This window comes from Sinocyclocheilus anshuiensis, unplaced genomic scaffold, assembly GCF_001515605.1.
Source record: "Sinocyclocheilus anshuiensis isolate Anshui unplaced genomic scaffold, SAMN03320099.WGS_v1.1 scaffold78, whole genome shotgun sequence".
Lineage (NCBI taxonomy): Eukaryota > Metazoa > Chordata > Actinopteri > Cypriniformes > Cyprinidae > Sinocyclocheilus > Sinocyclocheilus anshuiensis.
Genome location: NW_015544250.1, coordinates 4,321,516 through 4,347,572, shown reverse-complemented (window position 1 = coordinate 4,347,572; position 26,057 = coordinate 4,321,516). Strand labels below are relative to the sequence as shown.

The 26,057-nt window shown below is 36.0% G+C and overlaps 1 long non-coding RNA gene across 1 annotated transcript; it reads right to left on the bottom strand.

The window, feature by feature from the left end:
- Nucleotides 1-3,321: 3,321 nt before the first annotated feature.
- LOC107697874 (uncharacterized) lies at nucleotides 3,322-25,000 on the bottom strand. The gene is made up of 3 exons (XR_001635273.1): nucleotides 24,941-25,000; nucleotides 19,421-19,538; nucleotides 3,322-3,424 (listed from the first exon to the last, which is right to left on the bottom strand). It is a non-coding gene; the product is annotated as an uncharacterized LOC107697874 (long non-coding RNA).
- Nucleotides 25,001-26,057: the final 1,057 nt, after the last annotated feature.

Below are 26,057 nucleotides of genomic sequence, written 5' to 3'. Positions count from 1 at the left end.
CACAATATAAAAAAACTTCAACAGGTTATAAATGTTTCTGAGCTTGTATCACTAAAGAAGACATGCGGTTCTATTAAAATTACATAGGCTACTTAGATGGTATAATCACATTTAGTGCAAGTTTAAGAGCAACAAAAACTTTTGAATTTCCTAACATTAGAAAGAAATACAATAATATCAAAGCATTGAAACTGGATCAGTTTTGAAAACAGTGTTTGATTTTCTGTAATGAACTGAGGTGGGAATATCTGTAATCACCCAGAACACACTATCAAACATATACTCTAGCACCGCCCCAGCAACTGCATAGCAAGAGCCTAGCAACCACCCAGAATATCCTAGCAACCAACTAGCAACACTTTAGCAAACATCTAGAACATCTAACTGACCAAACCATTTAAGTTTTTGAAACAAGACTTTAAGACAAGCCAGCATACATTTGTCTTTCAATCTAGTTATTAGTTTTTCTTACAGGTTTTTTTCAACTGCTTACACACATTTTCAAAACTTTGCCTCTTTTTTTCAGAACTTTACACACAAATCCACAAATTGCACACACAAAATGCCTCAGATCTCTTGCAAAATGAAAGATGAAAAGCACTAGAAAAGTTAAAATACCAAAGAATTGTATGAGCTTGGAATGCACCACAATACAGTACAGTAAAAAATACAATTTAAAAAAGTAAATTTAGCATCCTCTGCACTTTTGGCCAAATTTCATTACAGTATACAGCACTATAGCAGTTTGGTCTCCTGACACAAGAATAGCTATATCTCTAGGCAGTCATTTCTCAGTTCTGCAAAAATGCAGTACACATAAAAAATGGTTACAGAAAAAATTTGACAGTCACACGCTTGAAGGTGCACAACATGTGCTACAGTTTACTGTACATTTAGAATAGTGAAATTTCCATTATCTAATGTACTGGTACTGTACTGTAATTATACTGTATGTGTAAGTATAAAACACTGAACTGTAATTATACTGTATGTATGTGTAAGTATAAAACCCCTGTAGATGATTGGCTCAGCTCTCTCCATTGCTAGCATGCAGAGATTCTGATTGGTGTGTCATCAGTTTTGCTACCTAATGTTTAACTACTCATTGTTAAACTTTTTGAGAAATGTGTCTTTGTTTTGAAAACTGAATTAATGGTTTGGGGAAAAAATTGCCAACTAATATCAGTTATAGCCTATTAACAATCGAGAAAACTGCCTTCTTACCTAACTCTGCTATTAGTTTCCGTGATTCGCAACTTCTTATTGATTTCATGTTATTGTTCCGGTGTTGTGCCGAATTCTGCACCCCTGCCAGATTATGCACCCCCTCGTTGACACCGGCTTATATCCATGATGAAAGTGGAGCGAGCGGTCGGAGAATCGGATCACCAAACAATTGCGCGATAAATCTCAGACATATCCGGACGGGATTAGATTTCTCAGAAGACTTCTGAGTTACCTGAAAAGCAGTAATGATCTGATTCACGAACAAATGTAAAAACAATTCATTAGTGAACTGGGCCGCGCTTTGTGGTTTTGACTCAAAAAGATCCGGTTCATAAGAGTAATTTGTTAATGAAGCCGACTACACTCATGATGAAAGTGGAGCGAGCGGTCGGAGAATCGGATCACCAAACAATTACGCGATGAATCTCAGACATATCCGGACGGGATTAGCATTCTCAGAGGACTTCTCAGTTAGCTGAGAAGCAGTAATTATCTGATTCACGAACAAAGGTAAAACAATTCGTTAGTAGTGAACTGGGCTGCGCTTTGTGGTTTTGACTCAAAAAGAACCGGTTCATAAGAGTAATTTGTTAATGAAGCCGACTACACTGGCACGCTGTGTGCGTGTGCAACCATCGTGCAAAGTTTATTAAGACTGGTTTTTGCCATTATTTTGCGTTACTCTGTCATCGCCGCGGCTGAAAAGTAGCACATGAAACACTGCTTACATTTATATTTTATTCTGTGATAATTCTGGGGTGGCAGGTGGGGTGGCACAGATTTTCTTAGGGTGGCAGTTGCCACCCCGGAAGATCCGCCCCTGCATATGACCTGCTCTTTAAGCATAGGTCACCAGAGTGTAGCGTCTCACCGGAAGATCAAGGTATGATATTTTGATGAAAAATTACAAGCTCTTTTTTTTTTTTTTTTAATAGGCGAATTTCCATTTCATCTAACTTTAAATAGATTAGAAACCAAGCATACCACTAGCAATGCCAAGATCACTGGTTTGACTCTCAAGGAATACATGAACAGATCAAACATCTACCTTGAATAGACTGGATAGAAGTATCAACCAAATGCAAGAATGTGAATGAAGTAATTGTCTTGACAGTTGGTATACGATCAAAAATAATACAAACCTAGAATATAATAATGTATAAAATGGATTATTCAACCTGAAATCCTAATATATTAAATAATATACACAAGTAAACAAAGTCCTGTTGGGGAAAACAAAAAAACAAAACAGCAGCTGCAGCATTAACCTCTTATCTGCAAACTAAATTCCATCTCATATCTGATTCATATTTGACATTTTAAATATTCATGAGAAAGCAAAATAGTTGGAGCATTGTTATTCATAAACCATCAAATTCCACAACCGGCAAGTTGTTAATCTTGTCCCTGGGTTTTCAATTACGTCTTTTGAAAAGGATTTTAATATATTTCCCAGAAATGAAGGCGATGTCCACCTGTGTACAGAACCTGGCTAAGCTTCAATCATACAGGTTATTATTTATTAAAGACTCTGTCTGCTTAAACTCCCACATGATATCAACCTTCATTATTGACCTCATCTCTTCACACACACACACATACAGACAAACACACTCACATTTCGTGCTGTGCGGGGAAGACAGATCCAGACTGGCGCTACCAGACAGACCTGCACAGATGGAGAAACCAGGCACACAAAAGCTTCTCACACCGTGAGGGGCAGTTGAATTCACACACACAATATGAAACATGCACAACCAGCTCAGGAGAGATGCCTGCGTTTAAACCCAAAGCGATGGCTGGAAAGTAAAATAAGAGGAATATGAAAAAGAGAAAACAAATCCCTCAGCATTTAGATCCCTCACAAAATAATTTTTTGAAAATTCAACCCCCGTCGAGTTCCATACCGGCCTGTGCCGACGAGTCTGTCAGCCGCCGAGTCCTCTGGCCCTTTTCTGCCCCCCCGATGCTGGAATTAGCCAGTTCAAATGACAGGGCTGCCTCGAAGGCCTGCAGAACGCGGCCCGGTGCTCCTGAGGTTTCAAAGGTCCGTTGAGTGGCCAGCCAGTCGCTGTCAGGCGGAGACGTGGGTGTGCGGTGAGGAGATAACCTGCTTTGGACGGGCTCTCCCTGGCCTTTCTGACAGGCTTATTAACGGGAACCTGCTGAGGGAGAGCTCTCTATCACCAGAAGAGATCTAAAGGAAGGAGGGAGAGAGCGAAAAAAAAACAACCTTATCACCGGGACACCGGGGATTAGAGTCTGGTCTCCTCTGATAAATTAATTATTCGCTCTTATCTGTCACTCCGCAAGGCTGTCAGATGAAGCTACCAAAAGCCAAAGCAACAGAGCCCAGGTATAGGCGCAAATGATGGAAGGACATATGTAGAATGTATCTGTGTGGCGTTTTAAACACACTGCCATTTTATTCGCTTGTCATTTCTGGCGCTCTGATGCTAAACTCGCACTCTGATTTGGGGAGATCTGTGGGTGTTTGGACTGTTCTGTGATCTCATGGCCAAATGAGGGCTGTTGCTCTCTTTATAGGCCAAAAACACAAAGGATGTGTCTGAAACTTGAAAAAAGATTCCAGTTTTTTAATAGTTCCATTAACAACTCTTTTAGTTCTTAAGTAATAAGGAATAAAAAAAAAGCTTTTTTTAAAGCAATTTCATTGCCTTGATGAGAATTTCAATAATACATCAATTTAAAATTGGCAAAAAATGTTTAAACATACTTTAAATGACTTTTCACAGTCTTATTAACAACTACAAAGGAGCAAACGAGATTATTAACAAGGTAATTGATGATACGCAGGTGAACAGAATGACTCAAGACAACTAGGAAAACTAGGTCAAAGGAAAACCAACAAAAAACCCGCAGACATGTAACAAAGAGTCATTCGTTCAGGAATCGGACGACATTGATTAAGCTGTATGTTTTAGATTCAATAAAAATAGGCTTGTTCGAGATGCATCGGCGCTGTGCAGAACGATCGGTGTATGACATCAAAGTACCGTGAGACCAATTCAAAAGCATAAAGAGTCGTCTGCTCTATTATGGTTCTCGCGGTACTTTGATGTCATACACCGATCGTTCTGCGCAGCGCCGATGCATCTCGAACAAGCCTAATAACTGGCTCAAGAGATTCATTCGTTTAGGTTTCGGACACTGGTTGTGCTGAATATATTTGATTCACTAAAAGGAACCAGATCAAAGGAGTCATTTGTTCAGAAATTGTACTACAATGGTTGCATGTATATGTGTTTGATTCACACACATAAAAAAAGAACTAGTTCAAGAGTAACTTGTTTGGTAATCGGTCTACAACTTTTGCTCTGTATGTTTCCGTTTCACTAAAAAGAACAAGAAAAAAATGTTGAGAAATAATTGCTGTCCTCACTAAATTTGTCATCAAATAAATTGTAGAACTTCAAACCTTGGAAGCCTAGGAGTTTATTGACTGCTTTAACACTGCCTAGTAAGTTATTGACTGCTTTAAGTTTCAGACACAGTGAGCCTGTACATTTCACCAAGCCCACAGGAAGTGACTGTGTCAGGAAACTCATTTCAGATGGTTCATCTCGCTGCTGAATATTCTAGATGCTTGGTGCAAGCATTTTCATCTAAGAAGTCTGAACTTGGCAGTAAATAAGCACAACAGGAGGTAAAAAAATAAGTTCAAATCGCCTCACTCCAATGAAGACTCAATCACAAAAAGCCAGAAATGTTCATGTGATCCCCAGAGCTTTGCCAGTGTATACTGAGGGAGAGGCGGCGAGCCATTCACTCCCGCAAACAATAACTCTTCAGATAGAGCCAAGATAGCCCTCTGTTTAATTCACACAAACGGCAATTTGAATTATTAAACAGAGCCTTTCATTTGGGCAATTAATGGTGTGCTATTGACTATTGCAATGACTGAAGATAATGTTCCCAGCTGGATTGTACTAAAAGAATCAAACCCCAGAGATCCCGTTAGCATAATTGCAACAATTGCAGTGTATTTTACAATATAAGACTTATTTTCCACCATTATGTTGTTTTTTTTTTAGTTGTATAAGGCAACTCATTTTCTCATTTTCCAAGATATTTCCAAGTCCAATGCGGAATGTTTTTTTTTTTTTTTCATCAAAGCAATATAAAAAGATAATTAAAATGAAAAATGGAGGACATGTCTTTTTCCTCGATGTCAATATACAAATTACCTGGGGTTTTAGACACTTATAATTGCACCTTGAAAAAAAAATGTCCCAGCTAGACCACAACACAAGATTAAAAATATCAAAATGCACAGTATTGGGGACAGTAGATATATTACAATTAACAAACCACAAGGCCACAACCAAAATGTATATTTTAAAGGGATAGTTCACCCCAAAAAAATGAAAATTTATTCACACGTCATTTTAAACCTGTATGACGTTTTGTCTGCAGAACACAAAAGAAGATTTTTTAAAGATTTTTTGTTTTAGACCCAATTGACTTTGTATGGAAAAATGGAAAAAACCTGAGCCATTTTTCAAAATATCTTTTATATGTTATGTTTTATGTAATTTTGGGCGAACTATCGTTTAAATTTTTTTCCAAGACAACAGAGTAAAATACACTCATTTAGTTTTCATTGTTCATGCATATCACAGAAAAGTACTGAAAACAACCCTTGACACTAGCTAATGAATATGTCAATATCCAGAAAAAAAAGTATATTTGCGTCAAAATCAAGCAATGATTCCTATGTGGACACTTTGGTCACTCAGATGTGAGTTTATATGTTGATGAGCTACAGAGGTCTTATGTGGAAGCAGACCTTGTTCCTGTTCCCTCCAATTCCCAGCCCACCGCTGAAGCATTTGGCTCTGGAACATCTGAGGGATGGCAGGAGAGGAAACATGCCACATTGGACCTGCTGTAGAGGGAAGTATGAGGTGAATACTAATGTTCCTCATGTTTTATTAACCCTCCATCCGTCCTGTCTCAATCTAGATGCTCTTGAAACAAAATTATCAATCTCTGAGCTGTAATGAGAGGGAAATGCCGATCGGTTCCAGAGGGAAGGGAGCTGTTGGAGTCCTCTGAGACTGCATTATTAAAATGCTTAGCTGGAGGGTCGGTGCGGGGCACGAGCTCTGCGCTGTCACCGTGCCAGCTCTGAATCTGTTTTAGGCTGTTTGTTTGATACCCCTTCACTTTGCATGTTTTTGAGAGGAGGAAGCATCACTTCTCATCACCTGCCATGGCTAGCAAAGAGCTATTACACTCTGAGTAAAAGACATCAGGCTGCATAAGCACTGACATCGTAAAAGTGTGCTTGTGTGGCAAAGAAAATGCAAGGGCAAAGTTCAGCCAATGGAAGCACTTTCACTTTGCATCTTCCTCAAGTTGTTATGGCTTCAGTTTTGACCCAATTTTTGAAAACACCTCTTTAAGGCTTCCTCACAAACACTATTCCTCTACTTCACCAGCATTTCACAACTGCTATTGTCTTACGGATCCACACTGGCCCTTCAGTAAGAATCAAATATTGAATACATATTGAAGTAATACCCTTTATCAATGTCTCATGGCAAACTAGATATCATTTATCACCAACAGCAATATTTTTAAGTACCCAAAAAGATACTATGGGTGAAAAACAGACTCACAAAGTAGCACAATTGGCACTTTTCATGAATATGGTGCAAATTAGGGCCTGAAATAAAAAAAAACATTATTTAACCAGTGAGTAGAGGTGCTTAACATTCAGAAAATGCTGTTTTTTAACCTCAGGAGGTCAAACTAAATGATGAAGCTTTAATTCCTATTCATTTTGATGGAATTTTACATTTTCTAGCAATTAACATAAAAAAAAAAACATTAAAACTAAACAGACAAAATAAAAAAGAAAATGAAATTAAAAGCATTAGAAGTCTAACCTGTCACTAGTGGCTGGCTAGAAAATGTATAGTCCCTAGCATTAGATGGTGATTTGTAGTTATTGATAAACTTATTGACAAATGGTGACTCAAATCACCATTTGAAGAAATATAAAATTCAATTCAATTCAAGTTTATTTGTATAGCGCTTTTCACGATACAAATCGTTGCAAAGCAAATTTACAGCAAATTAGGTTTCTACAATATTTAGTAGTAGTTTATCAGTGGTGACTGTCAGTTAATGTACATATGGCAGAAATGTACGGAAAAATCATTTAAAGATGTAATCAAACAGACGATGAACACTATTAACAGCAATTATTATATGATATATATATATATATACAGACATTTAAAACTAGCTACTTTTCATGCTAGGTTAATTTAAATGATAGATAATAGGTTATCCATCATATTTAACAGTTCTGACAACAAAAAAAAACGTATGATTTGTGTCGTGGGTCACCAAATTGTACTGTATTCGTTGAATGTGTCATCCACACAGATGCACAGTATAAAACTTGCACACATTATATTGTTTTCTTTATTTCTTTATTTTTTACAAGCAACTGAAAAAAAAAACATGATTATTCACAATAAAATATTTTATAAGCGGACAGAAATATAAATCAGACTTTTTGGTCAAACACGCTGCCACATTGCATTTTGTTGCTTGTTTTCTATTTTGGTGTCATCTATGCCACCCCATATAACCGTATTTACATTTTTTTTAAATCATGATTGGCTGTCAACCTTCATACCATTTCTGTTTTCTGTGTAGACAGACAAATTATTAACTAAATCATTAGAAACTTGTCACATCATGCCCGGTTAGGTTTCATTTTGCCACTGTAATCATGAATTGTGATTATGACACGGCAATACAGTGGCTCCCTGCTCAGGCAGTGTAAAAATAAACAAGGGACATGGATTTGACTCAGGGATGCTGTTTATTTGTCTATAAAACAATTTTAACCCTCCCACGGCATTAGGGTTAGATTTTATGACACTTCCAAATCCTGCTGTTCTTTGAAACCTAATTGGTAGGACTGAAAACATACTCTTGTAACGTGTTGTTTTATTAGTATCACCAGATCAGTAAACAGGATCAGTGATATTTATAGCAAGAGTTAGACTGCATTTTTTCTTAATTGTTTTACTGATATTCATTAATCCCCCGATTTTCTCCCTAACAGCTGTGAAACTGCTTACACTTTAAGATTTATTTCCATCTTAATGAATTTTTAGTGCCTACCTCATCATGCTCGTAAAAGCTCAAGGTGTTCTTTGCGAGGAAACGTTTTGACAGAGTTCTCCTTGGTCCCACCCTTAAATCTGCAGATGGTATCCACTCCGGTGCGCAGTTTGACAGAGCAACAGTCTGAAGGCCTTTTCCTCGGATAAGGGTCCCACCCCCCACTGCACCGCCTGGCTGGAGAGATGTGATTTAAATAAATTTAATGAGTGCTGGAATCCATTAATGTCAGGGACCTGACCTGGGCCAGATGGAGGTCTGGGCATTAGGAGCTCTATTACATTTAACAAGTCCTGAACCACGAGCTGGAAAGGCCACGTCTGGACGCTTGAAGAAGAGAGCTGAGTATGGAAGATGGCCTTCTTGCAGCCTAGCCGTAATTCTTCTAAAGGTCAGGGTGATATGCGTATTAAAGCGCTGTTCGATGTTAACCACAGTCTCTGGTGGAAACACAACCACCAGCTAATTTGATTCTCCGGGCTGCACTTCACCCTCCTGCCGCTGCTGTCACTTTAAAACAAGACTACATGGGAGATCTGTTCCAAGACCTAGTGAGCCGCCTACTGTCTACATACTCGGCTGCCTTCTGAGGCAACATCCCAACTGTCAAGAAACTCAATAAGTGAGAGATTCGGAACATACTATATGGCCAGCAATGACACTCTGCACAGGTTCACAGCTGTTTCCAATTGATTTAATTTCTCCATAGGGAAACTGATTTGTAACAATAGCTTTTAAACCTTTAAAGAAACACCTGTTGTGAGCTCTGATGTAGTTTATCAATGGAATATGCTTTTGTTGATTATTAACTTATTTTTAATATAATATAATGGTGAAAAATTACCCATGATGCTGTGCAGAAAATTCCACCAATCACAAAACAGTGACCAAAAAAAAAAAAAAAAAGAAAGAAAAGCCCCAAAAGAGCTTGCAGGGAAAGTCCTATCTCATGAAGCACCGTGAATGGCATAATCGAGTCAGTCTCCCTATGTTCTCAAAATACCTAAATATATGCATATTTTGCAGTAAACTTAAAAAAAACTTAAAAACACCCGTAGTGATTTGATTCTGGAACCGGTCCTGTGCTGATTAGAGGTAGAGGTGATAATTCACAAAACCACAAGTTTAACATGACAAATGTGTTCCGATTTTACTCACGACACTGTGACTGCACTGTGTGTATTACTAGCACAGAAGTGTATGTTAGGCTAAATTTGGAACGATCTTGTCTCTATTATCTGATTAACTGTAATGAAGCAAAATGTCTAAGGCTAATTTATACAGTGACTCAACTTAATTAGAAGTTGTTCAGGAAACCTAAACCCACTGGAAAAAAGGCTATACCATCATGTTCTCACGTTCAAGGCAACAGTCCAATATCTAATCACCGATTCGAATCACCTAACAGGCAAAAAGTTCGCTTCAAGAATGAAAATAATGGCATTGATGAGTTTTGCTGTAAAAACAGTGCACACGGAAAGAGCAATCTATACTATTATATCTCTCTAGATGAAGCATAGACTTTATTCAGTCCACAGAAAGACAAATGTATTATTGAAAAATGTCTATACACACTCTTCCAGCCTATATGGTGAAGTCATTATGTACATTAACAACGATGTGAGACAACTATAACACACTTCTCGTGCAATGTGCGACCACTTTCGAACTTATTCTTCTGTATCTTGCAACCAATGTTTATATTCTCTTAATATTCAACGTTTATAAATTAACAATGTGGAGTGCATGTCAAAACAAATAGTTATTTCTCAAGAGGTGAAATGACATGTCAATCATCAAACTGCCAGCAGCAAATGAAAATTTGGGGTGGCATCTGGGGTGGCCAATCAGACATCTACAAAGGTAGACCTCTGACTCTGTTTTGGTTTTGCCTTAAGCACACGAACTTCATACTTCTCAGTACTAAATGATATAACTGGATGCATGTAAATACTGCCTAAAGATGAGGTATCTTAGAAGGCATAGTTTACCCAAAAATTTACATTCTGTCATCATTTACATCATTGTTGAAAAAATCCGGCATGACTGCATTAAACTAACCCTAAAGATAGCAATAGTGCAGGGCAGTTCAAGCTGGAACAGTCGGCAGGTGTACACTAGCAGCTAAACAGCTTTTAGTGTCATCAGCTGTCCCTGTAATTGAATAAGAAATTGGCCATATATCAATACAAAATTATCCCCACTTTCCAATCAGATTGGCAGTATTCAGGAACAAATGAAAAAAATGGATACGCACTCAGGGGAAAAGGACAAGCCACCTTCTGATATATTCTGGAAGAGGACTGAGACTCACTCCACACTGAGGAATAGGTCAAAGGGGCTAAAATACACGGTGAATAATTTAAGATTCTATTAACATTTAAATTTGACATTGATTTGACATGGCAGTGCTGGAGAGAAGTGACGGGGAGCACGGAGGTGGCGAGTGTGAGGATGTGCTATGCTAATTGTGCAGATGGCTGCTTGAATGCCATTTGGCACCGTGCAGCCAAAGAATAATGTACTTGTTTTCAGGATTCACTTAGTCTATATAAACAAGTGTTTGCACTTTTATGTCAGAGGACAAGTTAATTTTCATGTAACAAACAAGTTTTGTTTGTTACATGAAAATTAATAAAGTATTATATATATTTTATGTATTATTATATAAATTAAATATATAAGTGCATTATTTAATATTTTATTATTTAATATATTAAATATATTTGAAAACATTTTAATATATTAAATAATATGAATATATTAATTGGTTATTATTATTAACAATATATTAATTTAAATAATACAAATATATTATTATATATTAAAAACTATGATAAATAAACAGTGAAATAATTTTGATAATTATTGTTAAAATAATTTGCATACATTTTTACATAAATTATGACTGTAGGCATCATTTTCATGATAACTAACAATTTTGCCAGTAGTTTGTTTTTTAAAGTCATTTTCAATCAAACTGTACTTTTGTCAAATTATGCAAAAAGTCTAGTGTGAAAACATTATGTATCCAATTTACACAATATGCTAGCTGTGAAATCAAAATATATAATATAATATAATATAATATAATATAATATAATATAATAATATATACTGTTTATTAGTCTAGTGTGAAACTGAAAAGGGTGTTTTAGGAATTTTATTAAATCTGCAGGGACGAAAGTGCCCAAAGGTACAGAAAGAATCTTGACAGTTAACCTTGACAATTAAAAATTATTTTAGTGCATTTTATATAAACACCCTGAATTCACAAACCAAAGCCCACCTAATAATAGACCAAGGCAGATGCATCGACTACTAGAGTAGTCGGTTATTAAGGTTATTAGGGTTATTAGTTGCTTTGACACAATCTGTATTGTTAAAAGCGCTATATAAATAAAGGTGACTTGACTTGACTTGACTAGAGTCCTGTCTGTCCTCCGCCAATTCACTCCACCTCTTGTTACCTGGTCTTTTTTACCTGTCAGTGCTGACATTAACCTTTAGGATCCTGACAGGTGTGCCAACCCCCTGCCAAATAAAGAGGGTTATCTCATTGGGGAGAGCAGGGTTCACGGATCAATTGCCCCCGGGCATTCACTGACCAACAGGATGTCAAAGATAAGAAGTTCGGAGCGGGGCTCCCAGTCAGCCTTTGCGCATCCATCCACAGTGTCAGAGCCTTTAAATCACGGGACCGGCTGCTGTACAGGGGTCATTCACCTACAGGGGTGAAAAGTTCACGCCACATGCTGGAGATATTTAGCATGGCCATATTATTGTTTTAGTTCCTGAGACAGCTACTGTGACGAGAATGTGACATAATGTCAATAAAGTCATAATTTTAGAGTATGTCTATACACAATTTAAAAGAACTTTTCTGTATACTTCAGTGCCACATGATCCTTCATAAATCATTCTAATATGCTGATTTGGTGCTCAAGACACATTTCTTATTATTAGCAATGTTGAAAAAAGTTGTGCTGCTTAATATTTTTATGGAAATATTCCACTATCAGGTCTTTTTTTTTTTAAAGAAATAAATTATTTTATTCAGCAAAGACACATTAAATTTATCAAAAGTGTCAGTAATGGCATAATGGCATGTTACAAAAGAATTCTATTGAAAAAAAAGTACATTATATTAATCAAAAAATCCTGAAAAAAATGTATCATTATTTCCACCAAAATATTAAGCAGCAAAAATGGTTTTTAACATAATAACCAATAATAATAGTTGAGTACCAATAATAATTTAGCACCAAATCAGCATATTAGAATGCTATGACACCATGTAATGTATATTCACACAATCATTCATTAAATGCAGCATATCATTAGTGCCTCTGGTGACCAACAAATTACACATGAAATCAAACCGCGCAGCTCCTCTGTGTGTGTGTGTGAGGGAAACACCTGTCTGTGGGAAACACCCCTCACACACACACACACACACACACTGCTAATGCAAGGTAGCATCCTGCTACTTCAGCACTGCCCAGAGACACACATGAGCAGGTGGCATTAAAGCACAGGAAAGAGCAGGAGAACCTTACAGGGGTGAAAAAGAAAAGGAGAAATGTAAGCAAAAGTCCACTGGAACTATGTTCAATAACACTGCTCCTCTAAAGCAGTGTTCCTTTTTTGTCTGCTCAACCCCTTGGACCTCAATTATTTATTTGAAACACATCCTAAGGTTTTAACTATGCTGCTAACCTTTCAATTAATGCTATGCATTTCAAAATATCTTTGCATGCTCACATGTGAAAATATTAAAAATTATTTTTAAATACTTATATGTTAAAAATTCATTAAAAAAAAAATATGCATGCAATTTGTGCATGTTTTATTTGTACAGATTTTCGTATTAATGTTTTTTGAGAGGCTAATGCTTAATGCCAAACATATGATGCTGCATATATCATTGTGACATGACATACAATCTGCTTTTGCCAGAAATATACAAAGCAAAGGAAATGCTAAAGATTCCCATTGAAACAGGGTCAAAAATAATATAAATGAATAATTTAATAAAAAATAATAAAATAATACTATAAAATATATCAGTTTTATTTAATTTTAATTTATTGATTATATATTATATACATATTTTAAATATGCATTAAATGACCTCTAACCACACAATACTTGTTCAACTAAAATTACACAGATTGACATAATTATGCAATATTATAATGTCTCATCATCCTGCATTTTGAGAATTACATCTATGATAGTCTTAAAGGGGCCCTATTATGCTCTTTTACAAAGTATTGATTTTGTGTTGGGGGTGTACTAGAACAGGCTCTCATACTAGGTTGTTCGAAAAACACGATTGGCAGCACTCTGCGCCTGGTCGGGAAATGTCACGCCCCTTACCATAGCCGCCTGCGAACTTCAGTGTAAATATCGCGTCTATTTCAAATCAATTTGAGCGCAATTTAAACCCAGATGATTGTAACCACTCTAAGTTTGTCTGCCTTGGGAAAGCTAGCGTGTCTCCGACATAGTGATAACACTCATTGCCTTCTCTAGTGCAGCTCAACCAGGTCTCGTCCCATTCGTCGATATTTGTGATATCACAAATCCCGGAAAATATGCGTTGTAGTCCAAACAAGTCGTTCATTGTAGTTTTTGAAATGTGATTTCTGAATAAAATATCTCCTTTTGAAGTGGACTTTGAACTTTGTAACTTTGCAGATCTTTTTTATGCTCAAACAGCAACATTACAGACTAAATAAAGTTGAAAAAGTTAAAAAGCATAATATGACCCCTTTAACATACAACTTTCATGGAAGTGGACGATTTCAAAGAGCTGAATATAGCCTACGCTGATAGAATCTAAAGGCCATTTTTCCACTCTGATGACTATTTGAGCAATATACCTCTATTGTCATCCCTGAATAAATTACTGGAGTCAGTCTACTGTCACTCAATGTTCCATACCATTCAGCAGAAACAGATTTAGACAATAATCTATTCAGCATGGGAAATGAAAATATGTGGAGAAATATATGGGTCTCGCCTTCATTTGCTGTAACAATACCATTTAACTAAAAATGCAACCTTGTTTATTTTCCTCAAGCTAAATGAATAAATCTGGACATATTTCAGCCTCTGCGAAATTACAAAACCATTTTTGATGTCTATTTCTTCCTGAAAGCAAACTGCTTTTGCACAATGAATCTTGGGAACTAGCTTGTGATCAACCATCAATAATTCAGGCGGACTGCATGTGTGCTGTACACGGAAAGATGACAGCTTTACTCTGGGAATGAAGAACTGCCAGCTTACATTCCAGATAGGATGTTAAATGATTTTGAAATCGTAGAGGTCAGGGGGTCCTGTAGAAGAGTTGTCAGTTCCTAAAGTTTAGTCCTGCAGCTGTGCTGGCAGGAGCCGTGAATGTTGATCATGGAACACTTAAGCTGTACTGTTATTAAAATCTATACTGCATATAAAATAAATTGGATTTACTGGACATGCTGTCTGGTCTGAGAGAGGGTTCTGGCATTTAAATGCACTAGACATTAGAGTGAAGGGTGGCTGTCCCTGCCAAGATGAACAGCCATCCATTTATTTGATTAAGCACTCAAGCCAATTCACAGCACTGAACTGTACAGCATACTAAAAGAAAGACAACAAAGAGCCAATCGTAGTATAAACAGGCTACAGTTCTCTCGGTTAATTAGTGGTACTTGCTAAGACATCATTACTATTGCTCATGCTTAGGATCAAGGATTTGAACAAAGTCTTAAACTTAAATTCTTAACCAAGCCTGCACTGTTTGCACTGCGGACATACATTATGCATTAATCTTTTTTAGGTGATTTGATTTACTGTTTTAAGCTGGCAGATGATAAAATACATGGGGAAAAAAAAAGGAAAAACCTGAGCCATATCCATTACATTTATGCATTTGGCAGACAATGACCTTGGTATTGCTAACACCTTCTACATGTGTATCAATAGAAATTATTAAACTGTATTTTTGATGAAAGCAGCTTTAGTAAGCATAAGAGGCTTCTTTCAAAAACATGCCCAAACTTATACTGACAATCACCACTTATATTTGATTCAGAATGTACAAACTCTAGTCAGTTTACATTCCTGTTTTGTTGTGCTTCTTTCTCTGCTTTTTTTCTAGATTGTTCTTCATAATATCTTACATTTAAAAGTAACTCAAAGGAGAAGGCAGAACTCCATGTTGTGAGGCAGAACTGCAAACAAAACCAGAAGAAATTCAGACCACAGCCGCATGCTTCTATGCATTATGTCAGGCTTATGCAATCACATCAGAGTGACACTGCTGTCAAAGTAAGATCCTGCAGACCTGAGAAACATTCCATTTTGTTTCACTGGCTTTGGAACGGGGCAAGTAATTCCATAGATGTAGGACCACCTGTCTTTTATGGAGCTCTGGCTGGATGCTCATTATTCGGCACACAACACACACTCCACTGTGTGTGACACAAACTTTGGTTCTTTTATACAAAACTCCTCTGGGACAGCAACAGATGTCCCTGGCTGTCAGTCACAGTCACATGACCACGGCCTTCTAGAGATCAAGAGCATTTCATGAACATAAACCATATGAACACTCACTCACACAGGTGCACAGATCCACTGTTTCAAATTCTAGGGAGCTGACTACTTAGACAGCACTTCTAGACATCATAGCACACTTTCCAGTAGGTAGCAAAATTATGCTGTCATATAAGACACCTGATTTTCGCATTTAAAATAATGCAGCATTGCATGTACGGACCCTTTTCACAGACTGTGATGACCCATTTCCACAGTTATCACAGTTAAATGCTCTAGCAAAGTTTTTGATGTTTTCTTTATTTTTATTGAATGTACATTTATAACACTATACTTTGTGTTAAACTTAAAACTGTAATTTGACATGTTTCTATCATTTCATATCTCTTGATATGTTTTTTCCTCTTTTGGAAAGTCATAGAAATGGCAAATGAGAGCACAAAATATATTTGTTGTAGTTTCCCAGTCACGACTATTGAAGTTTATCCAACTATGAAGACTTTCGTTTCCGAGAACCCTGGAAATGTGAAAAGGGTCCATTCTTCACAAACAAGGCAATCCCATAATGCACTGCAAAGTCAGTTTGAAATATAACCATAAATTCCATTCAAAGCAAATGTGTTCACTTGGTGCCTGCTTTTTTTTCATGTTTATGTTTTATTAAGATTACTTATTTATTTATTTATACATTTTATATAAATATCAATTCTGACAACAATGGTATCATAACAGTATCATCACATTTTTAAACCTTAATTTTGATATTAGACAATATATTAAAAGAGTATATATTTAATACATTTAAATTAGATAATAATAATTGATTAAATTGTGACTGAATTTTATAATATAATTATTATTATTTTTTGAAATCATTAAAATTACTTTTTTTAACCTAACATTCTATGGTCAAAATGTGTTTGTATCAAGTGTAAACATTAAAGAACAGCGATTTGCTGTGGCAAAGCCTAGCAACCACAGAACAACTATCAATCACACAGTAACACATTAAAGATGCTGCCTTTTAAGGTAGTTTTCTATGTGGATATATATGGGTGATGAGTCGGCTCACTATACGGTTTGGGACACAGCCAGTGACTAAAACGTGTGAATTAAGCAAGTATAGCAACACTTTAAGAGATAAAATTTACAAAAAAGCTGTTGACTAAGCAATCCTCTTGGATAAAGCTATTAAGGACAGGACAATTACATTTTAAGGAGCAACTTGGGGACAAAAATCTTGCAGATAAGTTAAAAAAACTCTTGAAGAACATGACATGCCCTTCCCTCGTTTTCTCTTGTCTTTTCAGACAGTATATTCCATCTGACAGCCCTCAGACTGGCCCCCAATTGTGCTCCTTATCAGTGAGTCACGGTTTTCAATGTCTTTACTGCCACAGAGGAACTGTTACCAAAGAGCCAAAAAGAGAAAAAGTGAGAGAGAGTCCAAGTACTAAAAGCCAAAAAGTGAATAACTGCACACGCTGACCTCTCCTGCTCCTGAGTGCGATAAAATGTCTTCGCCTCGGTGCTTTTCATCCATCAAAGTTTATAAAAAATAGCTGGAATCTGTAGCAGCTGTACTGTACATCGCAGTTTGCCACTCTTAACTTTATTTAAAAAATACATTCTAAAAGATATTTTAGCATTACAGAACAAAAAAAAATCACATTTACTGTGCATGCCACTCTAGATGCAACCATCAATTTCTGAGAAAAAGATGTCTTAGTACATTTATGTAATACAATGGGATGCTTAAATTTAGCAAGTGACCCCTGTCACATTCATGAGGTCGCTTCTTTCAATGCTTTTGTTCGACCATGTGCAGAAATTCTGATCTCTGCCGCTCACTGCTAAAAATACTGTTATATGGCCACCACAGACAAGCGTGTGATATTGTTGCCACACAATGGCATTTAAAAACAAACCATTTCAAAATCAAACTGACAAGCCAGTGCAAAATCAAGTATTGGGCTTAATAAATTACGCTTGACAAACCACTAATCACATGCAATGAGCAATGATAAATGCTTGACGTTCTCTCTATGAGAGATAAAACGGAAACTATTCAATATTTTTTGAATGCTTTTGAAAGAAGTCTCCTATTTTCACCAAGACTGCTTTTTGGTGAAAAACAATAATATTGTGAAATATCATTACAATTTAAAGTAACTGTTTTCTATTTTTATATATTTTAAAATGTAATTTATTGCTGTGATGGCAAAGCTGAATTCAGCACTCATTACTGCATGCTTCATTGTCACATGATCACATGACCTCAAGAAACATTTCCTATTATTATCATCAATGTTGAAAATAGTTGTGCTGCTCAATATTTTTGTGAAAACTGTGGTTTTCTTTATGATTCTTTGATGAAAGAACGTTCAGAAAAATAAAAAAGCATTTATTTGAAACTTTTGCAACATTATAAATGTCTTTACTGTCACTTTTGCTCAATTTAATTGTACTTGCAGAATTAAAGTATTAATATATTTCAACCCCAAACTTTTAAAAAGCAGGGTATTATCAAAAGATCTTTATATAATTATTTATTGACTTTAAGACATTTACACTGACTTTTAAGACATTTGTTAAACGTAATTGGATGAAAATTACCATTTTTATTTTTAAAAAGATAACTGGACACTTAAATATGCAAACATGTGCAGTATATACACACAGACACAAAATATTAGGCAACATATAGTGTATACTGCACAGTAGGCAGGTTTTAAAGGCAGGGTAGGTGATATGGTTCAAAAACAATTTTTGTTATGCTGGTTGAAAGTCTCTTCACATCCCGATAACAATCACTAAGTTAAGTGGTCTAAATGTATTTATATGTATTTTATATTGTCTGTGGAAAGCGTAGGACCATAAAATGTTCGACCAATCAGATTATTCGGTCTGAACATTATGATAAGCTGTCCTACCTGCCTGTCAACGTATGTATTTGCATACCGATGCGAACCCTGTTCGTGCAGACATGATAGCGCCTTCCATTACGCTATTGCAGACCGAGTGAGAATGGAAGGCGTTATTATTTGAATATTATGCACTTTGTACTGTGATGTTTTCTCACAGGTGAATGAGGTAATCTGTCAGCACTGCATTCTATCCTCCAACAACGCCGTATCTCATCATGTCACTGATTAGCCTCTGGCCTGCCTGTGCGAGTTCATGTGTTTTGGAGGAGGCGTGGCTTTGCAGAGTGATTATGCAGGGAAGGAGGGATCTTGCTTTCAAAACTAGCTTGCTATTGCTAGTCTTTCCGAAATCACCTACCTTTAATTGGCCATCATCTGGAAATAATGTGAAAGATAATAAAGGCTGATCACATCAACAGACATAAATACGTGAAGTGAGAGAGTGCAAAAGAGACAAGAGAGGTGAAGATTTGCTTCACTGATGACATGATCTTCAAAAGCATCATACTATTTTGAAACTCTTGGTACTGAATATAATACTTGATTACCTCAACACATGCTCTGATGAAGCGGAGCGATGTTATGGAACACTCAGCCGCTGACTCATTGAACATGATGGGAGGACATCAGGCTGACAGAGGTGAGGGTACCATGTCTCATCTGCGTCTGGAACAGCGAGACAGCAACAGACACAATATAATTAGAGGCATTGTTATAGCTGTGGTATTCAGAAAGCGCCTGCGGATCGACGTCGCACTCATCAGGACTGAGCAGCTAGTGGTTTAGAAGATGACAAGATCATGTCCAGTCATGTGCAAAATAAGTTAATGCTAAGCAGCTATGAATTGCACTCATGGCTAATCATGACTCATGGAAACAGTGTAGAGTTCTAGAAAATTGAATGAATAGAATGATAGGTACAGCAATAGAAAAATAAAACGATAGAACAATATAAAATGATAGAATGATAGACAGAGTGAAATAACTATAAAATGAATTGATGAAAGAGATAAATCGGTAGAACATTAGAACAATAGAATAAAAGAACAACAGAACGACAGATAACACTGTAGAACAAATGAATGAAATATGATAGATACAAAAATAGAATATTAGAACAATGGAATGGCAGATAGAATGACAGAACAAACAAAAGATAGATAGATCTAAAACGATAGACATAATGATAGAACGACAGAACAACAGACAGATAAATAATTGAAAGAACAATAGAACAACAGAACAACAGACAGACAGATATGATAGACAAAACAATAGAACAATAGACAGACAGAAATAATGATAGACAAAACAACAGAGAGACAGACAGACAGACAGAAAGAATGATAAACAAAACAACAGACAGACAGAAAGAATGATAAACAAAACAACAGACAAAAAAGTATAGACAAAATAACAGACAGAGAGACAGACAGACAGAATGATAAACAAAACAACAGACAGAAAACAATGATAGACAAAACAACAGACAGACAGACAGAATGATAAACAAAACAACAGACAGAAAAAATGACAGACAAGACAAAAACAGGTTAAGTAAACAATACATTAAGTAACTGTCCCTAGTAAACAGGTGCACTTTCTTTCTTTCTTTCTTTCTTTCTTTCTTTCTTTCTTTCTTTCTTTCTTTCTTTCTTTCTTTCTTTCTTTCTTTCTTTCTTTCTTTCTTTCTTTCTTTCTTTCTTTCTTTCTTGTGCACTTTCTTTCTTTCTTTCTTTCTTTCTTTCTTTCTTTCTTTTTAAGAGAGAGTTTCACCTGACTAATGTACAGCAGTTTTGTACAACTAAATTAAATGGTGGATGAAAACATACAGAAAGAAAGTGCTAAAATTCTTTATGGTTGTAATACAGTTTTTATGTGGCTCCAAAGAGCAATGAATCCCATCCTGAATTACAGAGATGGGATCTGCAAGCTGTCAGTTGGAGAATAAGCCAGGAGGCCTCAGGCAACTTCATGGAGGAGAGAGAGAGGAAACACAGGGACTGCAGAAATGAGCTATCCCTTTCTTGAAATAGTTTGATACTGTATACTATGACCTAAAAGTGTTCGTTTCATACATGTTTTTGTTACTTTTCAAACACTGGTCTCTCCGCGCTGGCGCTTTCACACTAGAGCAGGGGCCTCAAACTCAAACAACATGGGGACCACAAGCACTATGATTTTGTCCATCAGGGGCCAGTTGAACAGTTACAACAAATACAAGTGTTTCTATGACCATATATAAACTTTAGACAGTTATTGATGCCTCTATTGCATCAATAACTGCATCAAATATATACATAATATATTTCTTGCTGTTGCTGTTGCTGTTGCTGTATTTTTCATCAGGCTTAGACAATACTTTATGTGGGTCAGATAGATAGAGGGTGGAATGAAACTCGGGTTTGAAGTATAGTCTAAGCCTGATGAAAAATACAGCAACAGCAACAGCAACAGCAAGAAATACGGAGAAACAGCAACAGAATCAAAAGAAACTGCTCACATTTAGAATACAATCCACATGTATTCTACTGTCATAATGACAAATTGTGAACAGTAACTATACTGACATGGTAATCTATCAATCTTGAGAACTGTGCAGAGAGACTGCTGTCAACCACCCACTTTTCGCAAACCCAATCCAAGCTGAAATGCTTATTAATCAAAATGGAGCAAACTGTGAAGAAATTAGACCATTGGATCTTGATTCGTCTGGCTTTGTCTTTTTATTCTTCTTTAAAAGGTTAAGAATGTAATGTCTGTGCCACTAGCATCACCAAATACAATCGCAAAAATAATGAATGTTTTCAAACAGGTTTCCTTGAACACGCCTCCCTGTCAGAAAAATGGATAGCCACACCCTTAAACTCATACCAGTGGTTCATAAAATCTGTATGTCAGGCATCAGGCTGGTTGAACAAGAAAAAGTATTTTAACACTTAAAAAAATAACACTAGTGTTCAAAGGTTTGGGGTTGGTAAGATTTTTTTACATTTATGAAAGAAATCTTTTATGCTCGCCAAGGCTGCATTTTTTATTTTCTGGATTCAAAATACAGTAAAAACATTAATATTGTGACATATTACTACAACAACATTTTTCTATTTTAATATATTTTAAAATGTAATGCATTCCTGTGATGGCAAAGCTGCATTTTCAGCATCATTATTCTAGTCTTCAGTGTCTCTTGATTCTTCACAAGTCATTCTAATATAATGATTTGGTGCTCAAGAAACATTTCTTATTATTATCAATGTTGAAATCAGTTGTGCTGCTTAGTATTTTTGTGGAAACCATGATCATTCTTTTCAGGATTATCTAAAGAACAGCATTTATTTGAAATGGAAATCTTTTATATCATTATAAATGTATTTACTGTCATTTTTTATTAATTTAATGCGTCCTTCCTAACTAAAAGTATTAATTTCTTAAAAAATGTTACTGACCCCAAACCTTTGAATGGTAGTGTATGTCATGATTAGGCATCCAATAAAATTAATTATAACCCATATTAAAACCCCAACTGGCAGTCTGAAACAGAATTATTTGTAACCGATTAAAATGTGATTAAACTAGCCTTTTGATTTTTAATTTTGACTGTAAATATTAAAATAATGCAAACATTTATATACTAAATACATTTCAAGTAAAGACTATTTTAGCATTAACCTTAAATTATGATTGTCACTGATGACAGGAGAGTTACTTGTGGTGGCATTTTTAAAGAGCTCTCTTCATTTTCCAATTTGCATTGCTTAATGAACTATCCACTTGAAATGATGTTGTGATTGATTCGGCTGAGCTCAAGAGGAAGAGAGCAAGTGAGCGAGCAAGAGAGAGAGAGAGAGAAAAAATAAATGAGAAAATCTCTCCAAACACTCTAACTAGCTAACTGATATTTGGAAAAGGACTGGCGAGCATGTCAAGTCATAAGCATGTAGGTGGGCATTCTTTTTTTTATCATCGGTGTGTGTCGTAAAATCCATGCTAGTATGAAGCTGTCACTTTGATAATTTCCAAAGAGAAATAAACATACATTCTGATGCTTCCTCTGCATCACTGAACCAGATTAAATAATCACAGTCCAACAGACACCAGACAATCAACACAGTTCTGACAGGAGCCAATGATCCAGGCCACATAAATTACACACCCAAAGGAATGTTTTCGGGACACACCATTTAGCAATTCAATGGGATTTAGGAACACTTTCTGATGAGCTACAAAATGTTTGGGATGGGAGGAGAAAGACCTATATCTGTGTAAGTAGGGTTGTGATTTCCTATATCCCATTAGCATATTCCATAAATAGCTTTCTCCCTGTGTGTCTGAGTGTCATCAACCTTATCTAGGACATTTATCACGGAAGGAGAGACACATTTGTAAAGTGACATCTTAGTAAGCTGATCTCCTGACTGCTGTGGTGAAATTCCCACACTTTTAGTGATCTACTCCCCCTATAGCCAGAAGGTCAAGGCACTGTGGTCAATGTCAAAAGCTGCTTGACTGTCCTTCAGACACCACAAGGTCACGGGCAACTGTACTGAGGCAGTAGCTAAAAGTAATACTATGAATTTAATTGCATTTTTCATTAGATTAACAGAAGCTGTTTCCAAAATAGTGTGGCTATTCTTGTAATAGTGACAATTGGGAAATCTGATTTATTTTAATGATTCAGTTCATTCAGAAGGCTTGATTCAAAGAATTGGATTTAAAAAGATTAATTGATTCACATTATTTATATAAAAATATTTAGTTGGTAGTCTTGTCCCAGTTATGTACAGTACATATTGTTTTTTTTTTTCATTTTTAATAGTTGCATTTAGTGTAAGTTAAAATCCAATTATGTCATCGTCATTGAAATTCTCATTGTTTTTGTGCCAAATAAATATTGTTCTGATTGTAAAAATAAATTATATGATATGTATAAAGATATACTGGATATAAACTAGATATAAAAATGGTTTATGAAAGAATTATCACCCAGAAATAGTACATTTCTAGTCAATTTCACAAACAATTATAAAGAAACGGCAAGCAACACATTGAAATAAAAATGGAATTTTGCAGTAAAAAGACTGAAATAATATTTTCTTTTAAAACATACTCCAATAATCTTTTTTTTTTATTTAATTTACAACTTTTGAAAAAACATTTTTACAGTGTATATTGCCTAAACTGTTTTTCACAGTGCATTTTTAGTGTTTTTTTACAGTGTCTTTTGCTTAAATAGAGTATTTTAGTGTATAGCACATAAATTGTTTTTTTACAGTGTATTACTTAAATATTTTTTCAGTACACTGTACACAGTACATTGATATACATTAAAAAGTACACCGTAAAAAATATTTTAACAGTATACACTTGCTTAAAGGTTTTTTTACAGTGCACTGTAAAAAAAAAACAGTTTAAGCAAGTCAAGCAAGTGATATACACTGTAAAAAAATATGCTGTAAAAACCTATAAGTAATATATAGTGCACAATAAACTATTTAAGTGATATCACTTTAAAAAATACACCATAAAAACCTATTTAAGTTATATACACAAATAACTATTGCTTAAATAGTTTTAGTAGTATTCTTTTGTTAGCAGCTTCTAGTGCAGCTAACCGTAGTTTAACTGCATTAGCTTTTCACTCTACAAGCTGATCTACTGTATAGCAGCTTCACCAACACTCACTACAAAATTCTGAATAACCTTAAAACAGATGCTCCGCTTGCCTTTACTCTCTCAACAAGTGGCTATTCAATGGAAAACAATGTTCCACATAGGTGATCTGGCAACTGAGGTGATGAAATACATGCTGGTTAAACATGCCACCTTAAAACGGAGCGTGTGACATTTACAAGTTATTTACAGAGACAGTGGAATTTATCTATTATTAACGTATAACCAACTGAATTATTAACAATACCATGAGGGAATTGTTTATGCTTTGTAATGTGTAAACCTCTACCACTGAATTGATGAATAAATCACATTTGTTCTTGCAGGTGTGTGTGGGCATGCTGGGACTGGCAATTACACCAAAACAAGGGTATTAAAAAACAAACATAATTACTCACAGTCTTCAGCAGTGCTGCGAACAGGCATTTTCCTTACCTGCGGAGACGTCACAATACAATAACGCACCCACAGCTGCGATTAATTCACCCTAATTCACAAGCTAATTAAATTTGTCAGAGCCGAGTGCACTTTTTCCCTTTTTTTGCGGCTACAAATTCAACAAAATAAACCCGAGACGTCTCTCAGTTATGTGCGTAAAATAAAAAAATATGCAGAAATTCATAAGAGAGGTCAAAGTCGGTAATAACCTGTGCAAATGGCAAATCTTCCACAGATGGTTAAATATGCATGCATTCACACATTTCTCATGAAGCACCGGCTCCCAAACCTTCAGCTACATAAGCGGGGTCAAACGGGACACTGTCCTCCTTTCATTGAGGTTAATAATTTAGAGAGCAATTAGACAGGGAAGTGAGACGGTTTCATGTACTGGCGGGGGGAAGCTAGGGCAGTTAGGGGCCGTCCACGCTCCCCGGCCTTGATCTCGGGGCCCGGGGATCTACGTTGTGACAGTGACATTAACGAGCATTCGCAGTGAGCACGAGGCCGGCTCTGTGCCCATTAGCAAGCTCCCATCAGAGTAATTAGAAGACATATGCTCAAGATCAGCGCTTTCGGAAAGGCGTGCCAATGAGGGATTGATTTCTGGAGGGTTTTTTTCATACTTGGGCCCCCTACCTAAGCGCACATAATCTAATCTGGCAGTCTGTGGAGTAAACACACATCGAAAACTGCCTACGCAATTGCTCTGACTGGAGTGGCTTGTGAAATTGATGCCTTTATTGTGACAATCAAGCAGGAAAAGGCAACCACTGAAATGTGCCATGCGCAACCCAACTTCAGTTTCTCTCAAGTACGACTAGTGGCTATAATATAATACAATATAATATAAATGGTATCTAATAACACAAATAGCTTTTGTAATTGGTTAAAGTCGGGGTCAAAAGTTTCTTATGCTCACTAAGGATGCATTTATTTGATCAAAAATCTAAATTTTCTAATATGCTGAATTGGTTCTCAATTATAAACACTTATTATTGGTTCTCAGTTAATAATAATGGTTCTTATTATTATCAATATATTAAAAAAAAATTCTGCTTACTATTTTTGTAAAAA